Raw genomic sequence first — 18209 nt, forward strand, 5'->3', positions numbered from 1 at the left:
TGGAACGAAATTCTTCCAAAACAACTGCAATATTTGTGATTAGGTCTGACTACTACGGATCGATCTTCTCTCAATCTAATTTCTTTACCAGCTACTTGTTACTAGGTAATCGTTACGCAGACAAGAGAATATTCTTAGAACTTGAAATTTCGTTGTACCAAAATATTTTGATCCAATTTCATTCTTTGCATAATTTACACTTCTCTTGCGATTTTTAATTTATTCTTTCTTTCTCCAGAAATTCCCCTCTCAGCTTTTTCGTTATTAAGAGCTGTAATCGTTCTATTGCACAGAACAACAATAGTATAAGTTGTTCTATGAAGTCTCAAACAATCAGAACTTCAATTACAGCAAATTGTTCATGACGACTAATCATATCTTAATAAGTAATACTATACATTAACGTTAACTAAAGTTTTCTAGGTTTGCTAAGAAATAATAGCCATAATTTCCTCCTAACTAAACTCTTCATATATTTCAAATGCAAATGCGTTTTTGAACAAACTTAGCGAACTTATTATGGTGTTTCGATCAACATCCCAACTTGGTACAAGACTGGGTTTTTCCATGAACGCAGTCACAAGTGTTGCATTTTAATGTGCATGATCCATTATACCGGCCTTTACAAATGCTTGAACAAGGATCTGGAAGAAAAGAATTTAGAACAAAATGTAATTTAAAAATGTTATATTTGAAGCAATGGTACTGATAAATAAATGAAACAGATAAGGAAAAGTATAAATATATAATACTAATATCTAGATACAACTACATACAGTGTGAAATTATTATTGCATTAATTTGATCCAAATAGGATACAAATATTGAACGTTTTGCACATATCATTAGACATTTAAATCAAATTAATAACTAAAGTTCTAAATGGAAATGTTTAACTTCTCAATGATTAAATATTTATTGAAGAAAACCCTGAATGTGCTAAGATTGAAGTTACCAAAAATATGTCACTGTCATCTGTCCTAGAAGTCTGCAACACTTAAATAACTTAAGATGAGCATATAATTAATTTGATTTCAGTTACCAGCAATTGTTCATATCATTGCTGAAAAATAATAGTTAAAATATTTCCTCGTCCATTCGCCACCACATAAAACTTCAGTATTCATGCAATCAATTACCCAAACCTTAATTATACATTTATGAAATTTCATTGATCTATTAATTACGAAGCTAAACATGAACGCTCATAACTTCAAGTTACATTAAGATGCTAGATTTATCATGAGTAATACATTTAGAAAGAAAAGAAGGCTACATTAAAATATAATATATTATGCGATCACTGGAATTGGAGGGTTACTGTGTTCTGGCATAACTAGTATTTTTTAAAAAAGTGGTATTTTGTTTTTTGTATATAATAAGATATTAAAACGAGACTTTTTATACCGAGTTAATTAATTAAAAAGTAGTTATAATTAAGTCGAGCTAAATATGTTACAGGGGAAAACGTACTCGAGTGGTTCAAGCGCTGGACTCAGATCCGCATAGTCCCGGGTCCGATTCCCGCTCGGTGCTTCCAAATTATCGGCGTCCACAGCGAAGTGAGGCAAACTTTGGAGTCACGTGAAAACAAGACGTGACGCCCACTGGGTCAAGAAAGCTCCCGATGAGCCTGTTAGAAAAGGCCAGCGCAGCGCGCTGATCACGTTTTAGTGGTTAGGTTGGACGTAGTTCTGCCGGTCACTAGCCCATGGTTCGAGTGGCTCAGGCCCATAAATGGGCTATTTTGCTAACTGGTGGTTTAATTATGTTGTAGAGTCTAAAATAAAACAATTGAAAATTGAGTTAATAGGGTTAAGAGATCATTTAGTCTTTTTAATAGAGGAACCAAACTATTAATCGTTCTCCGTGCAAAATCCTCGATCGACTTTCGTCACAATATCTCGCATTCAAATAAATTGACTATAAAATTTCACTCTCGTGAAGATCATTCCAATGTTATATTTTATGGTACATAAAATATCTACTGTAGTAAAATAAAAATAAAAGAAATTAAATATTTATGTTTGATAAAAGAAAAAACGTAAAGCAGAATATGCTGACTTTCAGAAAAGGAAACTATTGCTTTTATCGAAAGGAATTAACTAACAAAAACATATTAATAGCAAGAGTCATTCCTTTATTATCCATGAAATTCTACTGTAGTGAATTCAAGTCAAATTCCATATAGATTTATAGTTACCAGGACCTTGTCGTAAGCAACAATTCCACAGTGAAACCCAGCCTGTGCTCTTTCTCATTTAACTGGCATATAAGAAACTATAAAATGTTGTATTTCAAATTAGAAACTATTATTCCAGGAGGATTGTAAACTAGGGAAATCTCAGCTGTGATAAATTGAAATAAAAAACAATACGCTCAAAGTATTTACTGTTTCAGGAAAATAAAAAGGAAAGCTTCATTGTACATGACAGTTTCATATACAGCAAATTCTGTATCTGTAAATCAGCTCCTATCTTAACCTTTACATTGCGTAATAATTATACATATAATTTTATATTACTGTTCGTAATATGTTTTAACAACTCCTATGTATTTTATTTATTTACATTGCGTAGAAATAATATACATAAATTTACATCATTTAGAAATTTTGGATTTAGATTTCTGGGGTTCCGTCATTTAAGGGAATGTTACCTTATCACGAATGAGGGATAGCGTTCCTCTTCGATCACACTATTCGAGGAAAGGCAAGGGAGAAAGAATTGGTGGGAGAAGGAAGTGGTCTGGGACCTATATGTGAGTACCACTCCGTCATTTCACTGGTATGAATGAGGAAAACCTAGTAGAACTCAATTCAGGATGGTTGGCCTGAAAAGCTTTTTACACTTTTTGAAACAATTACCCCCAACGGGAATCAAACCAGGAACCGCTCGCACCGAGGACGATAGCGTTAGCGACTACGCTATGCCGGGACAATAATTTTACATCTAGTGTTACATTTAATGTTAACTATCATGTTTTAGCAGCACTTACATATTTTATTTTGGAAAGTATTCGTTAGTAATATTAGTAACATATCCTTTCCACCTCATATAAAATTGGGATATGAATATCAGAGTGACCTTGAAGTGCCTTTGTGTAATGATCATAACATTTTATGTTATCATTAATTATATTTATGAAAGATACACTTCATATCAGTTGTGCTATCTCACAGAATTAAATGACATATACCATCGACAATAATAAAACCTTAAGTATCTTGTGCTAAAAAAAAGAGTTATGAATTATGACATAGGTCTTACAATACACAAGTATTTCCAGCTCTATTCCTTTTTCGAATAAGCAATACATAGCATAGAAATTGCCTGATCACTTGATATACATTATGAAAAAATAATTTTAAGAGAAATTATATATTTATATAAAAAGGATGTATGGAATGTGATGCATGGGCTTGAACCTAATATCCGTCATCACTGCACTATGCCACGTCCTGATTATAGATATATCTTAAGATGGCACACCAACTAACTGGATCATTATTAATTGTCGCACGAGTAATATGCTGGCAAATTATAAACTTTCCTGAGGCAGGCAGTTGTGAATTGCTGATATTATCTAAGCTCATTCCTAATGCTAGTATTCATTCCTAATGCTATCTAATCTCTTTCTAGATAACCCTGAAAATTAATTAATTAATCTAGGAGTTGACGTTATTATCAAAACAAAATGTTTCATTTATCTGTAAATAAAGGGATATCAAGATCAAATTATGAACTAGAAAATCATCATACTGGTCATATTTATATTACTAAAATTCGTACAAAATCCACACGACAAAAATTATGAGTATTAAATATTCTATGTCAAGGGTTAGATTTTACTTCTTCACCACTTCACTAGTAAAATTCCTCATCGAACTTGCAGAATATTCCCAAAATATACCTCAAAAATGTTTGCTCTTTTTAAAACAAAATATTATAATATAAATATGGCGAGTAATCCTTGTGATCACAACCTTGCGCTCACCTTTGTGCTCACAACCTACTAGTAGACAATTGCGGAGAAGTCCTACGCAGTTTGTTTTGTAGTTCTTGTTAATTTTTAAAATTGATAATTTCACATTTTTTACACACAATTTAATTCAAAATTCAATAATACCGGGACTCGTACTAGTCAACTCGTAATATTATATTGATTCACGCTAAAATAATCGTAATTGTCACAAAACTACAAACATACAGTATATCCAAAAGAAAAACTATTATTATTCAGCAGAAGAATCAAATATAAACTTTGTTTTTGATTTAATGATTGCAGGTTTGAAGCTTGTCATGGAAGAACTAAAATAAATTTAGTTTGTAAACTTAGACGTACTTGCACATTGGCTTTCTACTGTTATTGTTAACGTTATCGGCTTCTGATATTTGATCAATGTTCAATGAAAGATTAAATTTGTTTGTTGGAAGGCTAAAACCAGATTTCTGCATATCGATTAAATTTTTTATCCCAATTCTATTCTTTCCATTTTGAGCACAGGGACACATTTTTGTAAGTTTTTTGAACTCTATTTCTGTATAATATTTCTGTCCCTTTTGAGGCCCTACACATATAAAATGTAAATACAGATTTCAATCGGTTGTGCAGTTACTATGTGAATAATTTATTTTTATTGCTAGCAAAATCACATTACTTAGTGACAGTAATGTAATTTCTTGATAATTTCTACACAAGAAGCAACTAACAATCACAGATGATATTCCTTAGATTACTTTCTGATCACACGTTAATTTCAAATGTTTTGCTTCGTAGTTAGTACTTAGCATAATATTAAAGTTAACTGGAATTTTGTGAAAAATTAAAATAATCCTTTAAGAAATTTGTATGATTCTTAAGACGTCATTTCTTTAGATACCAGAATGATACTTATACCGTAATATAATTTATTTTCCCTACATTACTAAGATGGATGATATAAGAAACAAAATAACCAAAACACACAAGAAATTTAAATAAACTGTTTTGAAGTTAAAAATATTCGTATTACATTCTGGCTACACTTTGTGTGTTCTTATCGTTTAATACTCGGTTTTTCTATTGATATAGAGATACAATGAATGCAAGTACTAAATAAAGCTAACAAGCAATAATATGGATACTTTCGTTTCATTTTGAGCATCACAAATTATAAATCAAGAAAAATCATTGCCAAATAGTGCAGATAGAACTAAGATTACTTCAAGATGATATTCACCTTAGGTCTTGGTTTCGTTATCAATATGCTTATACTTTTCTGTCACTTAATGTTATCGTTTGACATTTTTCCCTCAAACAAATATATAATATCAATCAATTAAATTTCGGCAGTAAAAATGAATTTCTAAATAATGTTAGATCAATATGGTTATAAGAGAACACTTCCTTTCTCTAGTTAGAATAATTATTTCTTTTAGAAGGTTTTATATTATTTACAATGTGTCAAATATTATCCTTCAACTTAACCCTGAAATTAAAACACTTACATTCCTTGAACTTGGGTTTCTGCATTTTGGACACAGACAATCCAATCGAATAAACAATGAATAGCACAAGTGTCAACTTCATTTCGATCGTCTGCTTGAAGGTGCAAACAAATGCTGGAACGAAGAGTAGCAACATTAATGTTTATTGTTGAAGATGAAGTTCTTTTTAAACATATAAGTCAGTTGTTTCTTAGACAATTATGGATTAAGTTAAGACGCAAATGTTGAGTAGCATTAACGAGTAGTGGTCTGTGTTATAAAGCTACCTTTGTCTATTGTGTATAGATAGTGAGCATTTTCTTGCAAAAAAAAAGTGAAATGTGATTTGAGTATTTCAGATTTGGCGAATGAATTGGGTTGCTACTATGTCCACAGGTTGATATTTAAACGGTAAAGAAGCTATGATAGCTGGATTTTATTGTTGTTACTGACAAATAGTACGATACCCATCTTAATCAACATTACTCAGTCCCTCTTTTGTTATCTTAATACATATACTTTCCTTTAGAAACTGCTTACTTAACTTTGTGTTTAATTCAAATAGAAGTAAAATATGCCAAAACATGCATGTATTGTTATTAATGTGTTACAGTCTCTTCGATATACAAAACGATAATCATGCCTGTTGTTCTGTATGGCTGCGAAACATGGTCACTTACTCTGAAAGAAGAACATAGACTGAAAGTATTTGAGAACAAGATCCTGAGACAAATATTCGGACCCAAGAGGAACGGGAATGGGAAATGGCGGAAACTTCATAACGAGGAACTACATAATTTCTATGGTTTACCCAACATTGTTATTGTCTTCAAGGCTAGGAGGCTTAGGTGGGCGGGGCATGTAGTTAGAATGGAAGAAAGTAGAAACGCTTTCAAAGTCTTGACCGGAAGACCAATCGGAAAACGACCATCAGGAAGACCTAGGCGCAGATGGGAGGACAATATTAAGTTGGGTCTCGCAGAGATTGGAATAAAAAGTAGCAACTGGATGCAGTTAGCTAAGGATAGAAGTCAGTCGAGACCTTTTGTGAACGCGGCATTGAACCTCCGGGTTCCATAGGCCATAGAGTTAGTTAGTTAGTTAGTCTCTTCTATTTATCGGTTTCATCAAATAAGTAAAAATAAAAAGAAACTATAAAATTCTTCACATCATTATTCTATCTACATCTAAGTTACATTCCAAAATTAGAAATGTGTGTGAGCCTTTACCAGCACATAGTCTGCGAGTACATCCAACCTAACTGCAGTTTATTTATTTAACATGTTATGTGAAAAGTATTAAATGTTCAACCAAGGAAAGAGTTTCCACCACACTGATATAGATTCCAAATAAAGCGAAATATTTTAATACATGTTGCATCCTGGGAAAAGTATTCCCAGAAACGAGAATGCGAACACGAATAGTGACATGCGCCGATATAGATTATACGATTTGGTTGATTGGTTGCTTTGGAATTCTGCGTTCTCTTCTGCACCAAGACTATAAAAGACTTGCATCTACAGTTTAAGGTGAAGTTCGAACCACTGTAGTGAGTTCATCGTTTTCAAAACTCTACATTCACAATTAGAAGCCAGAATGCTGTGCATCAAAAGCATGCCTGCTAGCCATTCTACCAGCCAGGGGCTACTACCATCCTTTAGTATAAATATTATTAATAATCAAAACTATACTTTTCTTGTAATGTTTTATAAAGCTTTTGCGATACAAATGTGTCTGCTACATAACGTTTCGAATAAAGCGATCAGTATCAAATATAGAAGAAGCAGAGGAAAATAAAGAAAGATGACTCGTTTTTGATACTAGGGTGGAATTATTAGCGGTAATATGAAGTAAGTACGTGAAATAAAAGCAATAGGAATAGTGAAAGAATAATTTGGGAGAAAATAAAAAGCCTCTATCTTTGGATCTTGAATAAAAAATTAAAAACAGATTCGTAAAATGTTTCATTTGTAGTATAGTAGTCTATTAGGTAGAAACAGGGACATAATGCAAAAAAGTTATGAAAAACTACTGGAAGCTTTGCAAATGTGGGTCTGTAAAGGACTGGAGAGAATTAGCTGAGTTTAGTGCAATAGGAAAGAGAGGGTGTAAAACGGTGTGTGAGAAAGACGCCATTTTAATATAGTATTAAGATGAGGAAGTAAACTGATTGGGACGTTTGCTAAGAGGGAACTGTATCATGAGGGAGATACTAAAGGACATGGTGGCAAGAAAGTGAATAAGGGGGAGAAGAAGGCTGGAATTGAAGGAGGATAGCAAAACAAAAAAGAACGTAGATGAAGAGAAGATTAACGGAAGACCTTGAATTGTAGAAGCTTCTCATTTGCAACAATGGCCGAATACCTATGATAGTGATAATGATTAATTAAATGTTTATAAATACGAATCTTCTTTAGTAACGGTTTTCTTAACTAGTGAGACCCGCATTGAAATATGGCGTAAAATTCTAGATGTAATTAAAACATACCTACAAACATACATTCATAAATACATGTCAAACTCAGAATCCCCTTTTCGTTTTAAAATGTTTCTTAAATCTTTGTGAAAAATGTCTTATGCACACACGCTTTGCAATTTAGCACGTTACTAGGCACATCATGAAACTACCTGTCAGATGTTTTGTGGCGTTCCTAGAAACAATAGTGAAACAGTTCATACAGGCAAAACTTCAAGAATTCAAATTTCTTGATGTCTGGTTGACGTATATGTAAAACATCAAAGAGAAAATTTCTGAAGTTTGTACGAAGAAGTAAAATAAGTGATATTTAAAAAAAGGAATAAATGAAAAGAGGAAAAACATTACGTTTTGTGAAAATTATGATGTATTAGTAAAAGCTGTACCACAGATTGGTAATAAGTAGTGTGTCCTCTGGACATATTTTCATTTTATTTATGATCTGCCTGTTAAATTACGTTACCAACTGTCACTTCTGAGATTTTTGAAAGCACAAAGAAAGCTGCAAAAACACTTAAGTTGAAGTAAATATAATAAAACTTCCAAAGTAAACTTACACTTCACATTAATAACCAAGGAAGACACACTTTTGTGGAGTCACCCCTTGTCACTTCGAAAGCTCAGATAAAGTGTTAACTGATCGTGGAATAAGGAATGTCTGAACTGACATGTTGTGCCCAGGATTTTGTAAATGCTGAATTCGGTAGAGTATAAATTATGGAACCTGACCTGGGTTGCATGTAAATAAAATCGAACATATACAAAACAGATTGTGATGTCAAAGTGGTTTGAAGTTTGTGGGAAGGGAATGACGCTAAGGACAGGTTAATCTACTCGTACTTACTTGGAGACCTTTGCGTTTTTTCCTAGATGAATCCTTTCAATGGGTCGGTGTTCGTCCATTAATCTCTTTGATCTGCTGAGCGTCCAAGTAGGCGGGAGTTAAGGGGCAGCAAACTTCAAGCTCGAGAACCAACATTACGACGACGATTAATCCAATTAACCTTGAAATTGCTCTTTGGTAAACAACCATCGTAGTCGACAGCTTTGCAACGTTAACTGAGACAAATGCCCTCTAAGCAAGAGCAAGGTAAAACTTATCATAAGCTCGAAATTGTACTTCGCGTTCTTACATCTTGACTCGTCTCAAATTCAGTATCGACTACCTCTTCAAAACTCTCCTCATGGTTTTGTTTGACGTCCTTTCCGGGTTAATATCCCATATCATTGACTGTTTCTTCTGTCTCGTTGAAATTTGTATACTACATAGATTAACCAAAGGCGAGATGATGATAGGAACGCGGCGGGGGAAAATCTGTTGTTTTCATTAAGAAATTACATGTGTAAGAACAAATTACAGTCAGCAAGAAAACTTTCTTGGAGAAGAAGTAAATAAACTTTAAAAATTACAATGCGACTCAACATTAAACAGACGATAATGCTTTTCTCTGAGTTAAATTTAAAATGAAATGCCTCAAAGTTCGAAATAAAATATTTCATAATGTGTCCAAATAATATATCTCACACATTTATCAGGTACAATTCTAGTAACAAGCGTACAGTACGAAATGACTACAACAAATATATCACTACAGAGTATTCCATATGAAATATACCGCCATGGTAATACCAGATACCAGCTGAAAGAGTAGGAAAATATAAGCACGCTTAACAACTACGCACAGAGCGGTCCATCGCTCTCACCTAGAATTATTCAGAATTTTACACACAACTACTTACTCTCTCTTTTACTGCAGTCCATTGCTACTTTTTTCTGGACCACCCTGTACCAAATGTTTTAACATACAAATGCAATTGTAACGGTATTAAAATATTTTATGATAGAAATGAAATGAAATCTTTAAGTTTTACGTCCCACGCTTATGCCGGTTAGGCTAAAGGAGACGGTGATGATGAGTAATGAATGAAATGGTGGAATGAAGAAAGTGGGAGGAAACGGGAGTACCCCGAGAAAACCCACGCACACGGTGTTTGTCCACCACAAAGTTCACTTGGCGGGGGCTGGGATCGAACCCGGAACCCCAAGCACCAGAGGTGAACGCTCTACCACTGAGCCACCGCGGCCCTATTTTACGATAGAAAAACATATTTAAGATCCTAACTTTGCCAGATTATTTTTCAGTTTTTTAAAGCCAATAAGAAATATGCAACCGCCTCTCCGTTCGATAAAAGCTGTTAACGTACTTGGTAATTTTACACATTGTTGTTTACTGTAGAAGTTTGGTTCTACCAGTGTTCTCTCTGAGTAGATATTTTTCTATTAGATACTGACCAGACCAAGTTGGTAAAACGAAATTAAAATTAACCCTTAAAAGTACACATGTATGAATTTTTATCATGCAGAAGTTTCTTTGACTTTCAATCACCATTCATCACACACACAAAGCGCATAAGTATTGAAAGAAAATCTTGTAAGTTTTTATAAAATAAAATTAGAATCTAATTTCCTTACTTTTCTACAAATTTTGGGGAAAATATCTAGGTCAAATGTACTCCAAAGTACACAATAAGTAAAACTTGATCCATGAATTTGTTTGTATATCCAACATGAGTGTATAATTCTAAGAGTTAAGTTATATTGTCTCTTATAATCCCATTATTTTGCCTTTAGGGGAAAGATATAGAAGGGTAATGCAAATATATAATGACAACGTAAAAATTTTAGTTTCTGGAAACATGAGGAAAGAAAAGACCAAGAAAAGAATTCTATCACAATTTCACGGAACCTGGACTTATTCACAGCAGCTGAACTCTCAGCTGCTAGGCAATAATATCTTGTTGGCAAGTAAGCAATCCGATGGAATATGTAAAATATAAAACAAACCTTTATAATAATTATTATTGCAATAACTGAAGTAATTTTGCTAGGATCAAGAAACAATTTGCAACTTTCTCAAAACTATTCTGCTCTGTATACAGGAATTAATGTTGAAGTAAATAATATTATATCTGACTGAAGAAACTCCCTACCTTTGCAGTATTACATATGAGCAAATACTATGCTCTTACAAGGGTGACTTTTATGCCGCCTCTGAAACAATATAAGTCTCTATGCATATTTACAAACTAAGCAACTGAATCGGATCCGCAATGTTAAGCCGACTTCAGTTTACTTTATGATAAATATTATACATAAATTATTTTTCTATCCAGACGGTTTTGAAGTAATACCTCTGACATCGTAAGAAGAAAATGTCTATATGAATAAGTATATAAATATACTATTCATTTTATTATATTTTCTTATCAAATTAATGCCTGTTTAATAGTTCGCCGATAAGGACGTGTTCAATTAATTTTAATACTTTAGCTACTTCAAAATCCTTGTCTTGTTAATCTTCTAACTTTAAGCATTATCATGAAAGAATAACTCTATTATCATTTATACAGCATTACTCTCTTTACATCCATCCATTTACCAAATAAAATACATTCTGATTAAAAATTGCGTGAGCACTATGAATAGCTCATTTCATTGAACACTGTACAAAGACTTGTGTAAAAGTTCAGAAAATGATGAGAAATATATATATTTTTTATATATAGTATATAAAATGGCAACACTTCTTCATGACCTGGGAAATCTTGATAGAGCTGGCGTATGCAGTTAGTCTTCAGGTATGATTAACATATAAAGTCATTAGATACTATAACTTGTGATGGTAAATCACAACTATTTGTTGATTTTAGAAAGGCGTACGACTCGGTTAGGAGAGAAACATTATACAACGTTCTTACAGAACTTACAACTAATTAGATTAATTCAACCAGGGTCTAGAGTTGAACGGTATTCACCACGTTATGGCATATGCTGATGATGTAAATTTGATAGGGGATAATAGGAGAACAATAGAAAGAAATGCAGAGATCTTATTAAACGCTTGCAGGGACATGGGTTTAGAAGTAAATGCGAGAAAACTAAATACATGGCAGTGCGTCGGGACCGGAATACACCAAATTATGGATGCGTTAAAATATTAAATAATACTTTTGATAAAGTGCATAGTTTCTAATATCTAGAATCAATAATATCTAGAATCTAGAATCAGAGGAAAATCATATTTAAGGAGAAATTAAATGTAGACTACAAGCAGGGAATTCGTGTTACTATTCGGTTCTAAATCTCTTGTCGTCGCAAATTCTGTCGAGGAATTTGAAGCTTAAAATATACAAAACGATAATCATGCCTGTTGTTCTCTATGGCTGCGAAACATGGCCACTTACTCTGAGTGAAAAACATCGACTGAAAGTATTTGAGAACAAGATCCTGAGATGAATATTCGAACCAAGAGGAACGGGAATGTGGAATGGCGGAAACTTCATAACGAGGAACTACATAATTTCTATGGTTTACCCAACATTGTTATTGTCGTCAAGGCTAGGAGGTTTAGGTGGGCGGGGCATGTAGTTAGAATGGAAGAAAGTAGAAACGCTTTCAAAGTCTTGACTGGAAGACCAATCGGAAAACGACCATTAGGAAGACCTAGGCGCAGATGGGAGGACAATATTAAGTTGGGTCTCGCAGAGATTGGAGTACAAAGTAGAAACTGGATGCAGTTAGCTAAGGATAGAAGTCAGTGGAGAGCTTTTGTGAACGCGGCATTGAACCTCCGGGTTCCATAGGCCATAGAGTTAGTTAGTTAGTTAGTTATCATAAGTGATCCACTCTAAGTTACGACAGTAATCTACTATCTTAGAAACTGAAAATCATTTAGTTTCTCTTATTCTTGTTTATTCTTCCTTTTATGGAATGGCAAAGGGATTAAAATTTACATAAATAATAGTAATATAATGTACGTAATATATTATTTCAGATATCCCTTTCCACTTGAAAAAATAATTTATTTACATACTTATTTCTGTGTATATATTTACCTTACTAGTATTTTTTCATTACGTGTCGTGAGGAAATGTCTCTTGACGAAACTAAGGTTTCTTTCTTTTTCATTTTAATCTTACTCTTGTAATTTACTATTTTATTCCTGTTTTGGAATCTAACAAAAGCTCTGTATGCATGCCTCGCTTGCTCCTCCGAAAGTGGCTACTGATTTTTGGTAACAGATAACATATCAATAATAGAAAAGAACAATAACTAATAACCTAGAGAAATAAATGAATATAATAGAAGCATATAGTAAGTCAATGTTTTGCTTTTAACAGAAAATGAAGAATAAATTTGAAGCAATTCAAATAAAATAAAACTTACGACAGTGTCAAAATTTATGCTAAACTAAACATAAAAGAAAAATAAATGATACGAACGTATTAGTACAACCAGTATAGTACAATTACTCACACATTTTCTACTGCTAACAGCAATTATTTATTTTCGGGTTAATTTTAATATCTGTCAATATCGAGCACCTTGTTTGTAGCTAAAAAATTACAAATTAAGACGTCATTCGGGAATAAGTCCATATTTTACCTGTTTTCATATTACAATAATCACACTTTGCAAAAACCCAGTGGAATATTTTTGCATTAGTAATATTTGAAAAACCTTTTTTTAAATTCTGTCTATGTTTTTTTAATTTGTTTTAAAATTTAAAGAACTCGTAACATTCTACGTTGTTTTGCAATAGTAAGCAAAACCAAATTTTCCTGGTTTGAGGTGAAAGTATTTACCAAAAGTTGTAAACTGGTAGCAGAACATTAGCATTTCAATCGCATAACAACACTGTCATAATAAAGTTTGCATCTAAGACCTTTAATTTACCAGTTTTAATTTACCAGGAGTAATTTACCAGTTTGTGATTTTTCTTTCGCCTTTTTTATTTGACGTCTTACAACTAAAACTACAAAAGGTGAAAAACCTACACCACTCTAACCTTTAAATTGTCCCTTTTCTTAATAGTCTCGTGGTTTGTATTTAACGCCATGTTATATCTATATTTGGACTCACATGTAGGATGGGGTATACTGTACAGCGTTAGTATTCATACAAGTAGTGAAGAGAGGACTTTGGCAACCGTCCAATGCATGAAAGAAACTGCGGCTAAAGTACGCAATGTGTACGTCAAATGCCCTAGCGTACCTGAGTTATTTGCTTCGATATAAATTACTCTTTTATTATTAATAATGCCATTTGTGATTTATGACCAATTCATGTCTGACTTCGTTGTAATTTTGGCACGTTCTTTTTCTTAAATAGCATTTCATTAGCCAGCTGTTTCTAAAGTATCAACTTAGTGGTCATTGTGGAGTAGGCTGTTCACAGTTGTTTGCTAGTAAGTTGGGATTTTAAGAAATAACTTTCAAACATGCAACTTTCTGTTAAACAACTTATTTCCTACCACCAATTCATAAGAAAAAATCGTTCCAAATAAGTTGTATAATAACTCCTTTCAAGGAAGATATTGAATTATGACTCACTCGGTATAGGGTGAACCATTTGTCTTCAAACGCCCTGGCAACTTTGAAACTAATTGATGAAAGACGATGGAAACTTTTACAACACAAATATTCACAACAGATAGTAATTTACTTGTTGGGACATACATTATTATATTTTCGAGAGTTTCATTAAGTAAATTCCGTTCTAAACATGATTTTTGAAATATTTTCGTCATAATCAGTATGCTTTCTTTATTCTATTTTCGCTTCTAATAGTTCCTTAGATTGGTTAGTGTTGTTGAGGGAGAATGAAATAAGTTGCACAATATCGAGTGTTAATTGTATACTTTTAAGTTTAGTTGTTAGTCAGAGTTGCTGGGAATCTCGTAGGACCTCCCTATCAGAAGTTGTCTAGATTTCGTTAGATGCATAATGGATACTGTTGTATTACTATGAAACATTTGCTGTTATTTATTTGTTGACTAATGATACTTGGATTTTGTTTATATATACATTGATACATGCATATTTGTGTATATGTGAAATGCCTAAACTGTAGGAATGTTTTCTTTAATGAAATGGGGTGTTGACATTTCACCGTAAATAAACCACAGAAATTAATAAATGATAAAATTATTTTTATACTGTTCTTACAAAATAGCTATTTCATATGTTTGCATTTTCTCATTCCAAGTAAATTTATCGATAAATGAGTACCGGTACGTCTTTCTTTCTCCAATACAGTCTGTGGATCATAATTGTCAAATCGTTCAACATTTTTGGTTTTACTTGTGAATAATTTAATTGTGTACATTAGGGTGTATCGAAAAAAACTTTTTTTCGAAATCCGGTTACGGCTAGTGCGGATTTTTGGCCAAATGGCATCAATAAAACGTATAAAAAATTTCAACTCGATCAGACAACTCCGGATTTCGAAAAAAAAGTTTTTTTCGATACACCCTAGTGTACATGCATCACTTGTTCCCTCAGAATATAGTAATTTGTTCTTTTGACAGGTATGATAGTTTATTATATTTATTAGTTTCAGCTACACTAGCAATTAATAACCAAGATTTTTTATTTGGTATTTGTTCTCCAAGAAAAAATTGAATTTTTTTTCAGTTTTGCGCCCCATGAATATGAAGGCTATGCTAAAGGAGTCGGTGATGATGTGAAATCAATGAAATGGTGGAATGAAGAAAGTGGGATCACCCTGAGAAAACAACACATACGGTGTTTTTCCACCACAAAGTCCACTTGGCGGGAACTGGGATCGAGCCAGGGATCCCAAGTATCAGAGGTAAACGTTCTACTGTAGTACTGAGATACTGTGCCCCACGAATTTCAACAAGTGTATACATAGAATAGTGTTCGTTCAAACCAATTCAATTGAAATTATACTTAGCATAGTTATGGAACTGCAGTACACACGTCTGATTTATTATATTGAATAAACTTTTTGTTTACGATATATGAACAATCAAATTTAAGGAACATCTTCATAAACAATAATACATTGGGCTAATCTGATTGAAGTCAAGATTCTCTGGTGTTCTTGGTTTGATCCCTGCTCGCGCCGTGTCAGCTTTGTGGTGGACAAACACGGTGTGCGTGGGTTTGCTCTGAGTTCTCCTGTTTCCTCTCACTTCTTCATTCCACCATTTCATTATTTCTCATCATCACCGTCTCCATAACCGAAAACTTAAAAATGTCATTTCATTTCATTTCGAAATCAAGATTGCAGCAGTGGTTTGTGGGCTATTATGGTATAAATGTTTCATGTTATAGACTGTTTCAGTAATTATGGGCGGTAAAATGTGAAATATTTTAGAGCGATGAAGATCATACCTACCAGAGTAGTAGAAATTCACTTTTTTATAGTCGTATAAATTACTATAATTCACTGTCTTTCGGCTCCACAATTACGTATTGTCAAATTTTCAAACTCATTCCATAAGAATTAAATTTGGCACAGTGATAAAAGTTGTCCTTCTATATGAGTTGTGAAATACTATTTTGTGCAAACTTTAGGGTCTGAATTGTAGATGTTGAAATTTTGTGTTATGCGTAAAGTTATGCAACAAGTCATTCATATAAATCATGCGGCCTGGATCATACTTGACATGATAATTGATCTTGTCTTGCTATGAATATTAGGTTGTTCGAACTTTAGATTGGCAAATTATGTGAAGCGAAACATTTAAATGATATTTTCGAAAACGAAGTTATGCACTGCTCTCAATTTGATTCCAATCAAACTTGGCGTGATGGTTCGAAAATAAATAATAGCAAATTTTCAGTTAAAAGATGTTCATATGTTATATAAAATTATAAAATGTTTTGTTGCTCACGCTTGATTACTGAGTTTTAGGAGATCAAAATATAGCGCGAGTTTCAGAAATCAAAATAACATCAATCGAGCCAATCCACTCTGTCATATGGCCTTTTCTATGGTCCGTAAGTACTCGTTTCACAAGTTTCATTCCAGAGTTAGTCTTGCTCTGGTCTTTATTCGTGTGTAACTTTCTAATTGTGTTTCTTAAAGGTTGAACTCCATTGAAATCAAACTTTATATACCCAATCAACGAATTAAGTAGTAAAGCAAATATTTGGTTAATTAATTGACTGTGTGAAATTAAATTTTAACATTTTCTTGAAAGCAACTCTTAACGGAGGTGAGTTCACAAGCATCTTCTTACGAATGCTTTACCGTCAGCTAACAGTAGGAATTGATCTGAGAGTGAGGAATTGGAATTCTGTGGGCATTCTGAAGACCTTTTATGGACACTTTTTGAACTTTTGTCTTTTGCTGGTAATGTACAGTTTAAGGCGGAAACAGAAGCATCTTATTATTTTAAGTCCTTTTAATTCTTTCCCATTAGGAAACGATCCCGGAACAGCGTGCACTAAGGCAAAAAGGCTATTCACAAACCTAACACCAAGAAGGTATTTGTACGAAGGCGCCAGGAGAGAATAGATTCAAACCTCCCCTAACGCACATGGAGTTTGTAAGTAGGCGCCTCAAAAAAGAAGTCAATTTTGCTTAATACGGTTATACTTTTTATACAAAAATCAATCAATGCAATCCTATATTGTGTCAAGAACATCCTCAGCTAACATCCAAATATGATACTTAACAATAATTCTTTATTATAACTAACTGTTTATATTTGGCTTACTAATTTTCTAACACATATTATTGAAGGTTAAACTTGAATAATTTATCAATTTGAAATAGATCTTTAGATTAAATATTTTGCTGATTTCGGATCCAATATTCATGAGACGTAGACTTATGTTCTACGTTATTAATTTTCTATTAATTCCTCAAGCAAATTTAATGCTCCGTTAAATTTATACTATGATCTTTATTCCCATTGTCAGAGCTGAAAAAATGAAGCTAAGTATTACTCAGAATGCTAGAGCAATTTGGGTGATAGGGTGAACGATGAAATGCTTTGCTGAATGTACCTTTGCGAGTAACTTGTTGTCATAACTATACGTAAGAATAGAAACGTCATATACGATCTTTAAACATCTTAGAACATTCTACCTCAAAGCCATAATTCTATAAATTATAGCTTTTATACATTCATTAAAACTTACTCTAAGGGAAGAACATAGACTGAAAGTATTTGAGAACAGGATCCTGAGAAGAATATTCGGACCCAAGAGGAACGAGAATGGGGAATGGCGGAAGCTTCATAACGAGGAACTACATAGTTTATACGGTTTACCCAACATTGTTAGGGTCGTCAAGTCTAGGAGGCTTAGGTGGGCAGGTCATGTAGCTAGAATGGAAGAAAGTAGAAACGCTTTCAAAGTCTTGACTGGTAGACCCATAGTAAAACGACCATTAGGAAGACCTAGGCGCAGATGGGAGGATAATATTAAGATGGATCTCGCAGAGA

The 18209-nt window shown here is 33.2% G+C and overlaps 1 long non-coding RNA gene across 1 annotated transcript; it reads right to left on the reverse strand.

The window, feature by feature from the left end:
* Nucleotides 1-458: 458 nt before the first annotated feature.
* Nucleotides 459-11069, reverse strand: LOC145691746 (uncharacterized). The gene is made up of 3 exons (XR_014132524.1): nt 10936-11069; nt 5490-5603; nt 459-644 (listed from the first exon to the last, which is right to left on the reverse strand). It is a non-coding gene; the product is annotated as an uncharacterized LOC145691746 (long non-coding RNA).
* Nucleotides 11070-18209: the final 7140 nt, after the last annotated feature.

Source organism: Thermobia domestica, chromosome 8 (genome assembly GCF_964235325.1).
Source record: "Thermobia domestica chromosome 8, izTheDome1.hap1.1, whole genome shotgun sequence".
In the NCBI taxonomy this organism is placed as follows: Eukaryota; Metazoa; Arthropoda; class Insecta; order Zygentoma; family Lepismatidae; genus Thermobia; species Thermobia domestica.